The sequence below is a fragment of the Pantherophis guttatus genome, chromosome 6 (genome assembly GCF_059756535.1).
Source record: "Pantherophis guttatus breed Tessera chromosome 6, ASM5975653v1, whole genome shotgun sequence".
Taxonomy (NCBI): Eukaryota; Metazoa; Chordata; class Lepidosauria; order Squamata; family Colubridae; genus Pantherophis; species Pantherophis guttatus.
Genome location: NC_142068.1, coordinates 84,355,282 through 84,370,804, shown reverse-complemented (window position 1 = coordinate 84,370,804; position 15,523 = coordinate 84,355,282).

The window sequence follows — 15,523 nt, the reverse complement described above, 5'->3', positions numbered from 1 at the left end:
TGGGCCCTCCTTTAGAAGTCAAACGAGCATGGAGTGTGCGCTCTTTGTAAGAATGAGGAGCTGGATTTTGTAATGTGTTTAAAATCAATGCATTAATTACCAACAGTCAGCACTGATCTGTTAATCTCGTCAAATCTTTTTTAAAAAATTTGAATGGGTGTTTTTAGTAGATGGTGGAAAAGCTGTAGAGATAATATACCGTATTTTTTGCTCCATAAGGCACACTTTTTCCCCCAAAAAAGTGGATGGAAATGTCTGTGCATCTTATGGAGTGAATATTGCACCAGTGCCACCTGGAACAGCTGATTGGCAGTATTCCGGGAGGCCAATCCAACCACCGATCAGCTGCTCGGCAGTGAAGGCTCCAGCATTTCCTAGTGGAGGCAGCAGACATGGAAGAGGCAGCAATGGCGGGGTTTCTGGTCAGCCAGCTCGCTGATTGGCAGGGATACGGGAGGCCAGGATTTAGCCATCGCTCAGCTGACCGGTGGTGGGTGTGTCTTAAAGTCAGGCGTGTCTTATGAAGTGAAAAATATGGTGTTTTGATTTCAGTAAAGTATTGCATTTGATAAAATATTCCGTGATCAGTAAACTAATAACTGTGGGCTGGAAGAAATGACAATTATTTTAAGTCATTAAAATAGGTTCACAGATTCTTCATCAAACTAAAAGTGAAATATCCAATAGGATGCCCAAGTTTCAATCCTTGTTATTATCCTCTTTTAACTTTTTTAATTTATTATTTATTAGAAGTGGAGGTGATATATATGAAATCTCCAGACAACAGGAAACTGGGTAAAATAGCTAACACTTTAGAAAACAGAAATAAACTTCAAATGATTTTGATAGGCTAGAGAAATGAGCTAAAATCACAGAATAAAATTTAACAAAGACGAGCATACTTAGGAAATAAAAATCAAGTATACAAATGCAGAACGGAGATATCTGATTTTATAATAATATATGGAAAACATATTGGCATTGTAGTTGACTGCAAATGAGTATAAGTAGTTTGTGTTGCGGCCATAAAAATGGAATTGCAATTTCAAGCTACATTAAGAGAAATACAGTTTCCAACTCATAAACAGTAATACTTCAAGTTTGCTCAAAACTCATACTGAATACTGTGTCCAGTTCTGATTACTACACCCTAAGAGGGATTCAGACAAACTAGAAATGATTTAGAAAAAGGATCCAGAAATTATAGGTAGTCCTCAACTTACAACCGTAAGATTTCCATCCCTGGAATCCTTCCCTAAATTCTCTCTAAGCTTGATGAAGTCAGCTCTCTTAAATTCTAAGAAACTAGTTTTGACTTTGATTACTTGTGCCAGGATTATGTTGATTTCCAGTATGACATGGTCACTCTCTCTCAAAGTTCTTACAACTTCAACCGCTTCTATTGTTTCACCTCTGTTAATAAAAATTACGGCCAATATAGCTGACCCTCTAGTTCCATCTTCTACCTTTTGGATGACAGTTGTCTGCTAGGTTCATCGGGAACTTGTTCACTCTCCTGTTTGTTGCAGAGTTTGTCTCCCAGTCAATGTCAGGATAATTAAAATCCCACCCCCCCCCCACCTTTCCATTATACTGTAGCATGCTTCCTGCACACCTTAGCTAACTGATTAGCAAAAAGTTCATCTATTCCCTCTGCTTTATTGGGTGATCTGTAGTACATTGCCTAGGGCAATGTCATTCCTTTTTCCTTTTATATTAATCCAAATGCATTCAAGAAAGTTTTCTTCCTCGGCTTATATCATGCTGGTCATCCCTTGTTTTAGGAAAGAATCCAAATGCATTTTGATAAAACTGGTTTTCTGGACTAGTCCCAGTGAGCCTTTCATCCAAGATACCAAAACTGCTACGTTTTGCTTCAATAGATAATGATACTTATTTGATACCATTGACCATGGCATCCTTCTGAACTATCTGTCAGGGGTTTTATTTTCCAGTGATGCCAGTCCGTGCCTAAAATTATTGCTCCACCCCAAGACTGTTGATATGTGATGTTCCATAGCTTCTCTTCATCTCCTGTGCTGTTTAGCATTTACATGAAAATGCTTTAGAGATCAATCAAAGCTGTAGAAAGTGCCTCCTCTGCCCCTACCTTCTCCTCCACTCCTCTTCCATCCAGATCGGGGGGGGCGGATCCGGCCCGCAGAGTGCTTAGATCTGGCCCACGGGGTCACTCTGGAAACAATGAAGGACTGGTCCACAGTGCCTCTGCCAGCAAAAATGGAGCTCAGGAGGGTTGCACATGGCCCTCCTGAGCTCCGTTTTCATTGGCAGAGGGTTGCAGGAGGCCGTTGCAGCCGAAACAGAGCTCGGGAGCCCGTTTTCACTGGCAGAGTGCTCGGGCCACCACAGGCACCCCTGACATGAGTGATATCGAGCTGGCCACGCCCGCCCCACACACACACACACACACACACACACACACACACACACACACACAAGGTCAAATACAACGCTGATGGGCCCTCAATGAAATCGAGTTTGACACCCCTGATCTAATTTCTGTGAATGGGTTGGATGCAAGAGAAGAACCAAAATGAAGGTGCTGTTGGTATGGAGAAATCTGGATTCAGAATTGAGATGAATGTTGGTTTGAACTCCAGCCAGGGTTACAGGGTTACAGGGTTACCAGAAAGAGCCAGGTCACAGTTTGTGAATACAGTGATTTCCAGAAAAGGAGCACATTGTGCCAATTGCCACTGCAAGTCTTCCCAATCTGTAAGTCTTGGAATGGGTATGCTTCATGCCTTACTTACAATGTATGGGATGTTGTAAGATACTTTATGCATGGTTTCTTTCAAAACATGCCCAGAAATTCCAAAAGGTACAAAATGTGGCATCCAGGCTGTTGACTGGTACAACGATAAAGGATCATGCAAAAGCTCTACACTGACTATCATTGGGAAGGCGGGATGTTGAATTTAAGGTATTATGGTTATCCAGAAATTTCTTCTTCCACAGTGGAATTGTCTGATCAGGAGAAGAAATTCTTCCAAATATGTCTTTGTGGCCTGGAACATGGCTTTTAGATATGAGTAGGCAGCTCTCAGGCTATAGAATCCAAATGTATTTCACAAATGAAGGCAAATATATGTGTCCCAGGGCAATGTTGCTGTCAAGCCTGGAAGCCATCTTTTGCATTGGGCCTTCAGGCCTGCCACATTTACTACTGTAGGAAACTGGGATTGGGGATTGTATGGAGCCAGGGTGATATATAGTCATAATAACATTCCTTTCTCAGAGAGTCAAGGACATCTTGTCCTGCACCTGGAGGGGTGTGGCTGGGAGGCAACTCCAGTTGGGACGGTGCATTGATTGGACCATGTGATGAACAAATGGGTGCAAGGGAAGGACTTGGACTTTCCTTTGGGTGGGGAAAACCTGGAAGCTTTCAGATTTGGGTTTTCCCAGATGTGCCAATATAACTTCTCTAATAAAATGGAACTTTGAGAAACTTCAAGCCTCGGAGTCTTCTTTTGTCAGGGGTGGAACCCTGCCAGTTGCAAGATCCGCTTCTTTCAGAGTAAACTTCTGGTCCCAGTGACTGACCCAGACTGGAATTTACAAATGTATTTGTTCCTTGTTCTCACAGGATGTTGGTGGATCACAAAAACACAATATCTTTTGCTCGATTTTTCATTATTTGAAAATGGTTTGAACCTTGATTTATTTCAAGGTTGGTTTTGATCTGAATTACATTGATTCTATTTTGTGTGTCTTAGACTCCATATTTTTATGGCAGAAACAGAAAAGAAAGGTGGTATAAATTAAGTAATATAAAAATGAACCCAAATAAAGAGACTAATAGAATTATTCCCCATAGAGTCATCTACACAAAATTTACCCAAAGTTCTAAAACATATCCTTTCTTGCCAGTAGCCTAGTCAATGGCTCAGAACTAAGGCTCACTTAAGTTCAGGGACATGGTACATCTGTCCTGTCCCGCTATTTAATGTATTCCATTATTTTCAATAACTATTATATGGACAACCATTTAAATATGAGCCAGCAGTGTGCAGCAGCTGCTAAAAAAGCCAACACAGTTCTAGGCTGCATAAATAGAGGGATAGAATCAAGATCACAAGATCACTTTATAATGCCCTGGTAAGGCCACACCTGGAATACTGCATTCAGTTTTGGCTGCCACAATGTAAAAAAGATGTTGAGACTCTAGAAAGAGGGCAGAGAAGAGCAACAAAGATGATTAGGGGACTGGAGGCTAAAACATATGAAGAACGGTTGCCGGAACTGGGTATGTCTAGTCTGATGAAAAGAAGGACCAGGGGAGACATGATAGCAGTGTTCCAATATCTCAGGGGCTACCACAAAGAAGAGGGAGTCAAGCTATTCTTTCAAAGGACCCGAGGGTAGGACAAGAAGCAATGGGTGGAAACTAATCAAGGAGACAAGCAACTTAGAATTAAGGAGAAATTTCCTGACAGTTAGAACAATTAATAAGTGGAACAACTTGCCTGCAGAAGTTGTGAATGCTCCAACACTGGAAGTTTTTAAGAAGATGGTGGATAACCATTTGTCTGAAGTGGTGTAAGGTTTCTTGCCTAAGCAGGGGGTTGGACTAGAAGACCTCCAAGGTCCCTTCCAACTCTGTTATTCTATTCTACTTTTCCACTAATCCAATATTTTCCCACAGCACATGCAACACATATTTTAAACCAGGTGGAACTTCCATTGGCCCATCATAGCCACTATTTTGACTTTTTTTTTTTTACCATATCCTGAGGATGTCCCTGTTGTACTGCCTTAATGCTACCAACCAGGCCCAACACTGAACAACAGAATGTTAATGAAGGGTGCTGCCTGTTTTTCTAAATATAAAAGAAGGAATCATATAATTTTAGTTCAATCTTTTGCAATTTAGCAATCTACTTCCCTAAGCCAGCTAAATTTGGGTTTTGGATTTTAATTCACTGTTTATGAACATTGCTAATAATTGGGCCGCACTCTTCCAAACGTTTTCAAGATTTTAAAACAAAAATATGAAAGACAGAAACTGCAAGCAACCATACTAAATAACTAAGATCAACATAGCAAATAAAAGGAGGTTAAAATCAGATTTGATTTTTTTTAAAAAAAAACTTTTTTAAAAACCATTTCTCAAACAGCCTCAATCAAAACTCCTGGTGACATAATAGGAATAACCCCCCCCAAGAAAGTGGTTTCGTGTGGATTGCAGACGTCTTCATACCTGTTCAGAAATAAGTCATTGTGAAGTCATGGAGATTTGCTCCCAAGGAAGCAGGTAGAGGATTGCCATCTTAATTAATTAATTGAGTGACTGATTCAATTTCTCTCTTGGCTTTTTCATTACAAATAGTGCATGGTGACTAACAACGTAATAGCAACTCAGTTAAGAACAGTAAATAAAAAGATGGTTAAGTATTCATTCCCACTCGCACATCTGGGACAGCAGAGAAAAACCAAATCCCCCCAGTCCAAAGGGGGACTTTAAAGATTAGCACCACCCTTTTGGTTCTGCTCCTCAGAAATGGGCCAGGAATCCCTTGGAGAGCTGCCAGTGCTGGCAACGAAGTTCCAGGGCCTGATCCCGGTTAGGAATTTTTACGTTGGTACTTTTCTCAAAATCGTGTCCCAGCGTTTGCAGGCCAAGGATCCACAACCATTTAAAATGCATCAATGCAGTCATTCTACAACATGGCCACAAAGTCATTGTTATCAAACGATGCATCCATATGGCTAGCATAAATAAAATTAATTTAAAAGAGAAGAACGGAAGGCAGGAAGGAGGGAGGGAGGGAGGGAGGTGGGAGGGAGGGAGGGAGGGAGGAAGGAAGGCGGGAAGGAAGGAAGGAAGGAAGGAAGGAAGGAAGGAAGGAAGGAAGGAAGGAAGGAAGGGAGGGAGGGAGGGAGGGAGGGAGGAGAAGGAAGGAGGAAGGAAGGAAGGAAGGAAGGAAGGAAGGAAGGCAGGAGGGAGGGAGGAAGAGAGGTGGGAGGGAGGGAGGAAGGAAGGGAGGCAGGAAGGAAGGAGAAGGAAGGAGGGAGGGAGGAGGAAGGAGAAGGAGGGAGAGGGAGGGAGGGAGGGAGGAAGGGAGGGAGGAAGGAAGGAAGGAGGGAGGGAGGAAGAAAGGAAGGAGAAGGAAGGAGGGAGGGAGGAAGGAAGGCAGGATGGAGGAAAGGAGGTAGGCAGGAAGGAAGGAAGGAGAAGGAAGGAGGGAGGGAGGGAGGAGGGAGGGAGGAAGAAAGGAGAAGGAGGGAGGGAGGGAGGAGAGAGGGAGGAAGAAAGAAAGGAGAAGGAAGGAGGAAGGGAGGAAGGGAGGAAAGGAGGAAGGCGGGAGGGAGGGAGGAAGGAAAGAGAAGGAAGGAAGGGAGGGAGGGAGGGAGGACGGAAGGAGAAGGAGGGAGGGAGGAAGGAAGGAAGGAAGGAAGGAAGGAAGGAAGGAAGGAAGGAAGGAAGGAAGGAAGGAAGAGGCAGTTTGCCTGGAAGGAGACAACAACAACAAAACTACCCCTAGGTGTGGGACTCATCTACATCTGCAGCAAAAACAGCTCCTTGGCTAGACAAGACAAAATTACAGAGGACCAGCAACGATGGGAAATAGCTGGGAGAGGCTGGAGCCTGCCACAAATAGTAGACAGAAGGCCAATGGCAGTTTTTGCATGCCTGGCGAGGAACCATAAAATGAAAGGCAAAGGCAGAGAGAGGTGTCTGTGAGGGGTGGAAGGGACAATCGCATGCCATATAGAACAGTTTTTCTAGGCAGTAGGGAAAAAGGATGGCCAGCAATGCTTCTGAAGAACCATCCAACTTTGTTTCACGTTCAGGGGATCATAAAAAAACCTGCCTCAAACACAAGGCCACCTTTAGAGCTGGCCAAATTCTGTCTGGCTCACATCAGTCGCCATTACTCTGCTCTCTAACTGGGTTGTCTTGGGTGAGAAGGGAAGAAGGAATTTCCAAGGGGTGCTGACAGGGGTAAGTGGGTGCTATCTCAAACTCCTCCTGACTGGAAGCTCATCAAAGGGAGATCCAACCTGAAGAACTAGGAAGAAACTTCCTGACAATTAATCCAGGGGTGGGTTCTAAATTTTTTTACTACTGGTTATGTGGGCGTGGCTTATTTTGTGGGCGTGGCTTGATGGTCATGTGACAATTATTTAGGATTTAGCAGAGGTACTGGTCTACCAGGCTTTTAACTCCTTGCAGAGTTGTACCGATCTACCCATTTATTTTTGCAGGCACTGATCTACTCATGTATTTTTGCAGGCACTGGTCTACCCATTTATTTTTGCAGGCACTGATCTACTCCTGTATATTTGCAGGCACTGGTCTACCCATTTATTTTTGCAGGCACTGATCTACTCATGTATTTTTGTAGGCACTGATCTACTCATGTATATTTGCAGGCACTGGTCTACCCATTTATTTTTGCAGGCACTGATCTACTCATGTATTTTTGTAGGCACTGATCTACTCCTGTATATTTGCAGGCACTGGTCTACCCATTTATTTTTGCAGGCACTGATCTACTCATGTATTTTTGTAGGCACTGATCTACTCATGTATATTTGCAGGCACTGGTCTACCCATTTATTTTTGCAGGCACTGATCTACTCATGTATTTTTGCAGGCACTGGTCTACCCCATTTATTTTGCAGGCACCAGTCTACTCATTTGTTTTCTTTTACCACTGATCAGCTGTAGGGCGGCCCTTTGAAGCCCCGCGGCAAGAGTTTAAACAGTTTTTTCCCCTCTAGCCATCAGGAGGCAGCAATAGATTGGGGGTGGGGCCAAATAAAAGGTAAGAATAAAGTGGGGGTGGGGGGCGGGGGGACAGAACTGGTTCGGTGACATCATATTGTCACCGCTACCGGCTCGGTGGAACCAGGCCGAACCGGGAGGAACCCACACTGAATTAATCATTGGAATATCCAGAATATCTGGAGAAATATTGCCTCCAGAAGTTGTGGAGGTTTTCAAGAAGAGACTGGACAACCATTTGTCCAGAACGATATAGGTTCTCCTGCTATGGGGCAGGGAGTGGATCCCTTTCAGCCCTATGATGCCATTTGTATGATATGAAACTTCATTTAAGGCAGTCACAGAAATCAATTATTTGTATGCAAACCAATCTTTTTTCCATCAGTAGGTTCAAAGCCAAGATCTTCAATTTGTCTGTTATATTTGTATTTATTAGTTTGTCAAACATGTACAAGATAGCAGGTATAAATATAAACATGGATATATGAATGAAAGAAATGAATACAAATAAATGGGGACAGTAGGACAGGGACAGTAGGCATGCTGGTGCGCTTATGCACGCCCCCTTTACGGACCTCTTAGGAATGGGGTGAGGTCCACGGTAGACAGTTTAAGGTTGAAGCTATGAGGGTTTGAGGATGTAACAACAGAGTCAGGTAGAGCATTCCAGGCATTGACCACTCTGTTGCTGAAGTTGTATTTTATGCAATCGAGTTTGGAGCAGTTTACCTTGAGTTTGTATTGATTGTTTGCCCGTGTATTATTGAGGTTTATTTATTTATTTATTTATTAATCAAATTTCTATACCGCCCTACTCCCGAAGGACTCAAGGCGGTGAACAGCCAAGATAAAATACAGATAATACAAATAGGTTCAGGTTGAAGCTGAAAAAGTCGTTGACAGGTAAGACGTTGTAGCAGACAATTTTGTGTACTGTGCTTAGATCATACCACAGACGGCTCAGTTCCAGATTGTCCAAGCCCAAAATTTCAAGTCTGGAAGCATAGGGAATTCTATTGTGAGTAAAAGAGTGGAGTACTCTTCTTGTGAAGTACCTCTGGACCCGTTCAATCGTATTAATGTCCGATATACAGTGTGGATTCCAGGCAGATGAGCTGTATTCGAGAATTGGTCTGGCAAAGGTTTTGTATGCCCTAGTTAGAAATATAATGTTACCAGAGAAGAAGCTTTGCAAAATTAGGTTAACAACTCTTAATGCCTTTTTGGCAATACTGTTACAGTGGGCTCTGAGGCTTAGATCGTTTGAGATGAGTACTCCTAGGTCCTTGACAGAGTGGGCCATACTGGACCAACTTGAACATTTTCTCGGAGTGACAGATTTGGAGCTGGATGAAGTATGATGAACTATGAACTTTGTATTCTGTAGAACTAATTTTGCTTCAGTTTAGTTTAATTATTTTAATATACTTTGGCCTCTTGAGTATTGCATAGGACATCTAGCAGTGACTTCAGGTTGTAAACTTCCAAAATATACATGACCCTGTCTCCTTCTTTTTGCTGTTAAAACTCAACAAAAGCATTGTGTGTACTCAAAATGTGTCTGCTGATTGTGTGTATGCAAAGATGTAGTACTTTTTATTGAACTTCTCTGACCATATCTGAAAGACTGTCCAATTCTCATTGCCACAATACAAGAAGGATGAAGACGGCCTGGAAAGAATGCAGAGAAAAGCAATAAGGATGGTTGAGGGCAGTGGTGAAATACAATTTTTTTACTACTGGTTCTGTGGTGTGGCTTGGTGGGCGTGGTGTGGCTTGGTGGGTGTGGCTTGGTGGGCATGGCAGGGGAAGGATACTGCAAAATCTCCATTCCCACCCCACTCTGGGGCCAGCCAGAGGTGGCATTTGCCGGTTCTCCAAACTACTCAAAATTTCCGCTACTGGTTCTCCAGAACCTGTCAGAACCTGCTGGATTTCACTCCTGATTGAGGGTTATGGAGATTAAATTGTATGAAAAACCATTAAAGGAACTCATTACATTTAGCCTAGAGAAGAGGAGCCTATGGGAAGATGAGATAGCAGTGCTCTAATACAGGGGTCTCCAACCTTGGCAACTTTAAGACTTATGAACTTCAAGACTTCCCCAGCTGGATGATGAACTCTGGGAGTTGAAGTCCACAAGTCTTAAAGTTACCACAGTTGGAGACCCCTGCTTTAATATCTCAGAAGAAAGAAAGGGTAGATTTCCTTTTTCAGAGCATCCAATCATCAGTCAAGAAGAAATAGATGGAAGTGACAGATGTAAAACTTGAAACAAGGAGAATTTTCCTGTCTGTTAAGCAGGTCTCCTGAAATTGTAGGTTTTTCCATCACTGGAAGAAGGATGGACAAGATAACCTCTAAGGTACCTTCCAACCCTAGGATCCTATGAAGCTCACAATTTCCTGTCAGGAAGAACAACTAATCAAGGAGAGAAGCAACCTAGAACTAAGGAGAAATTTCCTGACAGTGAGAACAATTAATCAGTGGAACAACTTTCTTCCAGAAGTTGTGAATGCTCCAACACTGGAAGTTTTTAAGAAGATGTTGGATAACCATTTGTCTGAAGTGGTGTAGGGTTTCCTGCTTAAGCAGGGGGTTGGATTAGAAGACCTCCAAGGTCCTTTCCAAGTCTGTTATTCTGTTTTCTGGGGGGTTTTTTCTTAATCCATGGAACATCTTGCTTCCAGAAGATGCAGATGCTCCATTGCTGGAGGTTTTCAAGAAGATATTGGATAGCCATTTGTCCAGAATGGTGTAGGTTCTCCTATTCAAGCAGGGGTTGGACTAGAAGACCTCCAAGGTCCCTTTCAACTCTCTTATTCTGTATTCTGGCAACTAGAGATAAGACACTTGAACCATAACTGGATATTTTTCTGCAGTAGCCCAGATGCTTTGATCCAATGACAACACACTGCCAAGTAAAGAGCAAAAGGTAGATATAGAGAAAGGTCCCCCCCCCTCCCTTTCACTTATCTGAAAGTCAAAGCAATCCAATTACTATCACAAACTGTCACAGACTGAATGCTCACCACAGGCACCATTCATTGTCCACCAAGAGTTCTGAGCTGCCTAAACAAAATCCCATTTTCTGAAGAGGAAGCCCCCTATCGTGGGGGTTTGCTGCCCCCTTTTGGTTGACGTAAGAAGAGGAGCATTATCTTTAACTCCAGAAAAATAAATACACTTAAATTTGTATAGAATAGAATAGAGCAGGAAGGGACCTTGGAGGTCTTCCAGTCCAGCCCCCACTCTATACCAGTTCAGATAAGTGACTGTCTAGTCCAGTGTTGGCGAACCTTTTTGGCACCGAGTGCCGAAATGGGAACATGCATGCATGCGCGTGCACATGCGTGCCAGACACTGGAAGAACAGCCACCCGGTGCACATTCATGCGCTGGGACGATGATATTCTGGTTTCCAGCACACGCATGCATTCCAGCCAGCTGGTCTTCATGCACGCATGCACGCCAGAAACCAGAAGAGCATGTGGCCAGTGCGTATGCGGGCATCGGAAACCGGAAGAGCAGCCATCCCAACGATGCCCTTGAAGTGATGTCCCAGTGCCTGGAGGCTGTGCGGATCTGGATGGGGAGGAACAGGCTCAGGCTCAACCCTTCCAAGACTGAGTGGCTGTGGCTCCCGGCATCCCGATATAGTCAGTTGACTCCATCACTGACTATTGGGGGCGAGTCGTTGGCCCCCACAGAGAGGGCTCACAATCTGGGAGTCCTCCTGGATAGGCAGCTGTCCTTGGAGGAACATCTGACGGCTATAACCAGGGGGACCTTTTGTCAGGTTCGCCTGATCCGCCAGTTGCGGCCCTTTCTTGATCGGGATTCCCTGTGCACAGTCACTCATGCCCTCGTCACCTCTCGCCTTGACTACTGCAATGCTCTCTACATGGGGCTCCCCTTGAGGAGCACCCGGAGGCTCCAACTGGTCCAGAATGCAGCAGCGCGGGTAGTGACGGGAGCAGCCTGGCGCTCCCATGTAACACCGCTCCTGCGCGAGCTGCACTGGCTCCCAGTGGTCTTCCGGGTGCGCTTCAAGGTGTTGGTTATCACCTTTAAAGCGCTCCATGGCATAGGGCCTAGCTATCTTCGAGACCGCCTGCTGCCACCGACGATCTCCCATCGACCGGTGCGCTCCCACAGAGAGGGCCTCCTCGGAGTGCCATCAGCCAAACAGCGCAGGCTGGTGACCCCCAGGGGGAGGGCCTTCTCTGTGGGGGCACCTACCCTCTGGAATCAATTGCCTCCAGAGATAAGGAGAATCCAAGACCTCAGTGCCTTCCGCCGTGCCCTTAAAACCTTCCTTTTCCAGCAAGCCGGGCTGGCCTAATTTTTTAAGTGTTTTTAAGTGTTTTGTTTATTGTTTTTAATTAATGGGGCCAAATTTATATATGTATATTTTAACTGTATTTTAATATTTGTACTTGATGTTTTTACTTGGCTGTTCACCGCCCTGAGTCCTCAGGGAGAAGGGCGGTATACAAATTCAAAATAAAATAAAAATAAAAATAAAAATAAATAAATCCGGCGCGTGCATTCGCAGTGGGTGGCTGCTCTTTTGGTTTCTGGTGCTCTTACACGTGTGAAGACCAGCTGGCTAGCGCGCAGGAACCCGGAAGAGCAACGAGCGATTGCTCGCATGCCTGGAGAGATGGCTCTGTGTACCACTTCGGGCACGCGTGCCATAAATTCTCCATCACAAGTCTAGTCTCTTCTTAAAAAAACATCCAGCGATGGAGCGCCCATGATTTCTGAAGGCAAGCTGTTCCATTTCCACATTTTGTTTGGAAGTTCTGTGGGAGGAAAGAAGTGCCAATTATTGTAGAAGAATAAAATATGGTAGTCCTTTTTGAAATGAGAACACTTTCATACTCATAAGAATTAAGATTCTAATAGTTTCCAGAAAAAACATACCACTGGATCAGAAATGGCATTCAGACAGTTCTGACTGGTTCGAGCAAACCCGTAGCGCCGACAATCAGTTGGCCCCGCCCACATGCTCTCACTCTATCTTGTCCTTTATTTCCTGCCTTGTAGCTCATCTCAATCGTGCAGCACAGCTGATTTTCACTCCCCCCTACACCCTCGCTGTTCTACTTACTGTTGCTGACTTGGAAGATAAGCAGCTGAGCTTCTAAAGGTTTCATCTTCAGTGCTGCACGCAAGCACCTTAGGCACACACGAAGTGCGCACTCACCGAACCAGTTGTTAAACCGGCAGCATTCCATCACGGCACTGGATATAGTACTATTGTGAAACTACAAATCTGGAGTCTTCAGCATCTGAACATTCTGGAACAGCATTTCTCAGCCTCGTCAACTTTAAGATATGCAGACTTCAGCTCCCAAAAAGCTGGATGGGAGAATTCTTGGAGCTGAAGCCCACACATCTTAAAGTTGAAAAGGCTTTGAGAAATACTGCCCTAAAAAGTAAATAACCAAAGCAGCTGTTGGTATTGCAGCAGCTTAGAGCTGTTTATGCAAAGACAGAGAAGGGAAAAACTGGCTTTCAATGGCCAGACAGACATAGTGGTTAATTCAGCTCATAACGTGGTTGAGAAGCAACCTTTGCTGAGCTAAAATGATTGAGAATCATGGATTGTATAAGTTGCAAAGGATCACCTAAGCCACCTCGTTGTTTAGTGCACAAATTGATTGGATAAGCCCTCATTTGAAAACTGCCAGTGATGGGGAGTTCACCACTGTTAAGGTTCTGGATAGCTCTTATGGTCAAGGAATTTCTCCTGCAATTCAGCCCAAACCTCCTTTGTTTTAATGTCCTTCTTCTCCCCTCAGTTTCAGCTAAGAACCAGTTACCATTGCGGAGGGTTGGACTAGAATACCTTCAAAGTCCCTTCCAACCCTATTATTCTATGTTCTACCCATGCCCACTTGCACATGGCAACTTTTAGATGTTTGTAGACTGCTATTAAGATTGCCGGGAGAAATATCAACAACCTCAGATATGCAGATGATACCACTCTAATGGCAGAAAGTGAAGAGGCACTAAAGAGCCTCTTGATGCAGGTGAAGGAGGAGAGTGCAAAAGTCACCAATCTCATTGTACATATGTTGTGCAATGACAATAAAGATTATTATTGTTGGCTTGAAAGTCAACATTACTAAGATCATGGCTTCCAGCCCTCTCAATTCCTGGCAAATAGATGGGGAAGAAATGGGGGTAGTGACAGATTTTATTTTCCTGGGCTCCAAGATCACCGCACATGGGGACTACAGCAGGGGTGGGTTCTAAAATTTTTTACTACCAGTTCTGTGGGCATGGCTTATTTTGTGGGCGTGGCTTGATGGTCATGTGACAATTATTTAGGACTTAACAGAGGTACTGGTCTACCAGGCTTTTAACTGTTTGCAGAGATGTACCGGTCTACCCATTTATTTTTGCAGGCACTGGTCTACTCATGTATTTTTGCAGGCACTGGTCTACTCATTTATGTTTGCAGGCACCGGTCTACTCATGTATTTTTGCAGGCACCAGTCTACTCATGTATTTTTGCAGGCACTGGTCTACCCATTTATTTTTGCAGGCACCGGTCTACTCATTTGTTTTTGGAGGCACTGGTCTACCACCAAACTGCCTTTTACCACTGATCAGCTGTAGGGCGGCCCTTTGAAGCCCTGAGGCAAGAGTTTAAACAGTTTTTTTCCGTATAGCCCATCAGCTGGGACTCAGGAGGCAGCAAAAAATTGGGGGGTGGGGGGCGGGGGGCAGAACCGGTTCGGTGATGCCATATCGTCACTGCTACAGGCTTGGCGGAACCGGGAGGAACCCACCACTGGACTGCAGCCAAGAAATTAAAAGACGCTTGCTCCTGGGGAGGAAAGCTATGGCAAATCTAGACAGCATACTAAAAAGCAGAGACATCATCCTGCCAACAAAAGTGTGTACAGTCAAGGCGATGGTTTTCCCAGTTGCAATGTATGGCTGTGAAAGTTGGACCATAAGGAAGGTTGAGCGCCAACGAATTGAGGCCTTTGAACTCTGGTGCTGGAGAAAACTCCTGTGAGTCCCTTGGACTGCAAGGCGATCAAACCGGTCAGTTCTAGAGAAGATCAACCATGACTGCTCTTTAGAAGGCCAGATCCTGAAGATGAAACTCAAATACTTTGGTCACCTAATGAGAAGGAAGAACTCACTGGAGAAGAGCCTAATGCTGGGAATGATTGAGGGCAAAAGAAGAAGGGGACAACAAGAATGAGGTGGCTGGATGGAGTCACTGAAGCAGTCAGCGTGAGTTTAAACGGACTCTGGGGGATGGTAGAGGACAGGAAGGCCTGGAGGAAAATAGTCCATGGGGTCGTGATGGGTTGGACATGACTTCGCAACTAACAACAATCATGTTTCTTCTCAACCTTCTTTTTGGCAAGCTAATATATCTAAGTGCCACCCAAAATCTTTTAGTATGGCACCCAGTGTCATATTTATGCCATAATTTATGCCATAATTTTTCAACTTTTCAGATCTTGTTACGTTCTGTTTTTTATCCTGTTGAGTGGTGAACATATCTAATTCTCCCATGTCATACTTTCCCTACAACAACCCTGTGAGGTGGGTTGGGCTGAGATAGAGTGACTGGCCCATAGTCACTGCAAAATGATAAAGTCTCTACCAGTATTTCCCAATTATAGTGTCTATTTGTGTGCAAGTTCTTTTCCGAAATGTAAGGTATCAAAGAGGAAGGCAAACTAGCAACTTTCCATCCATTTTGTGGCATGCAAATGTTATTCTGTAGAGC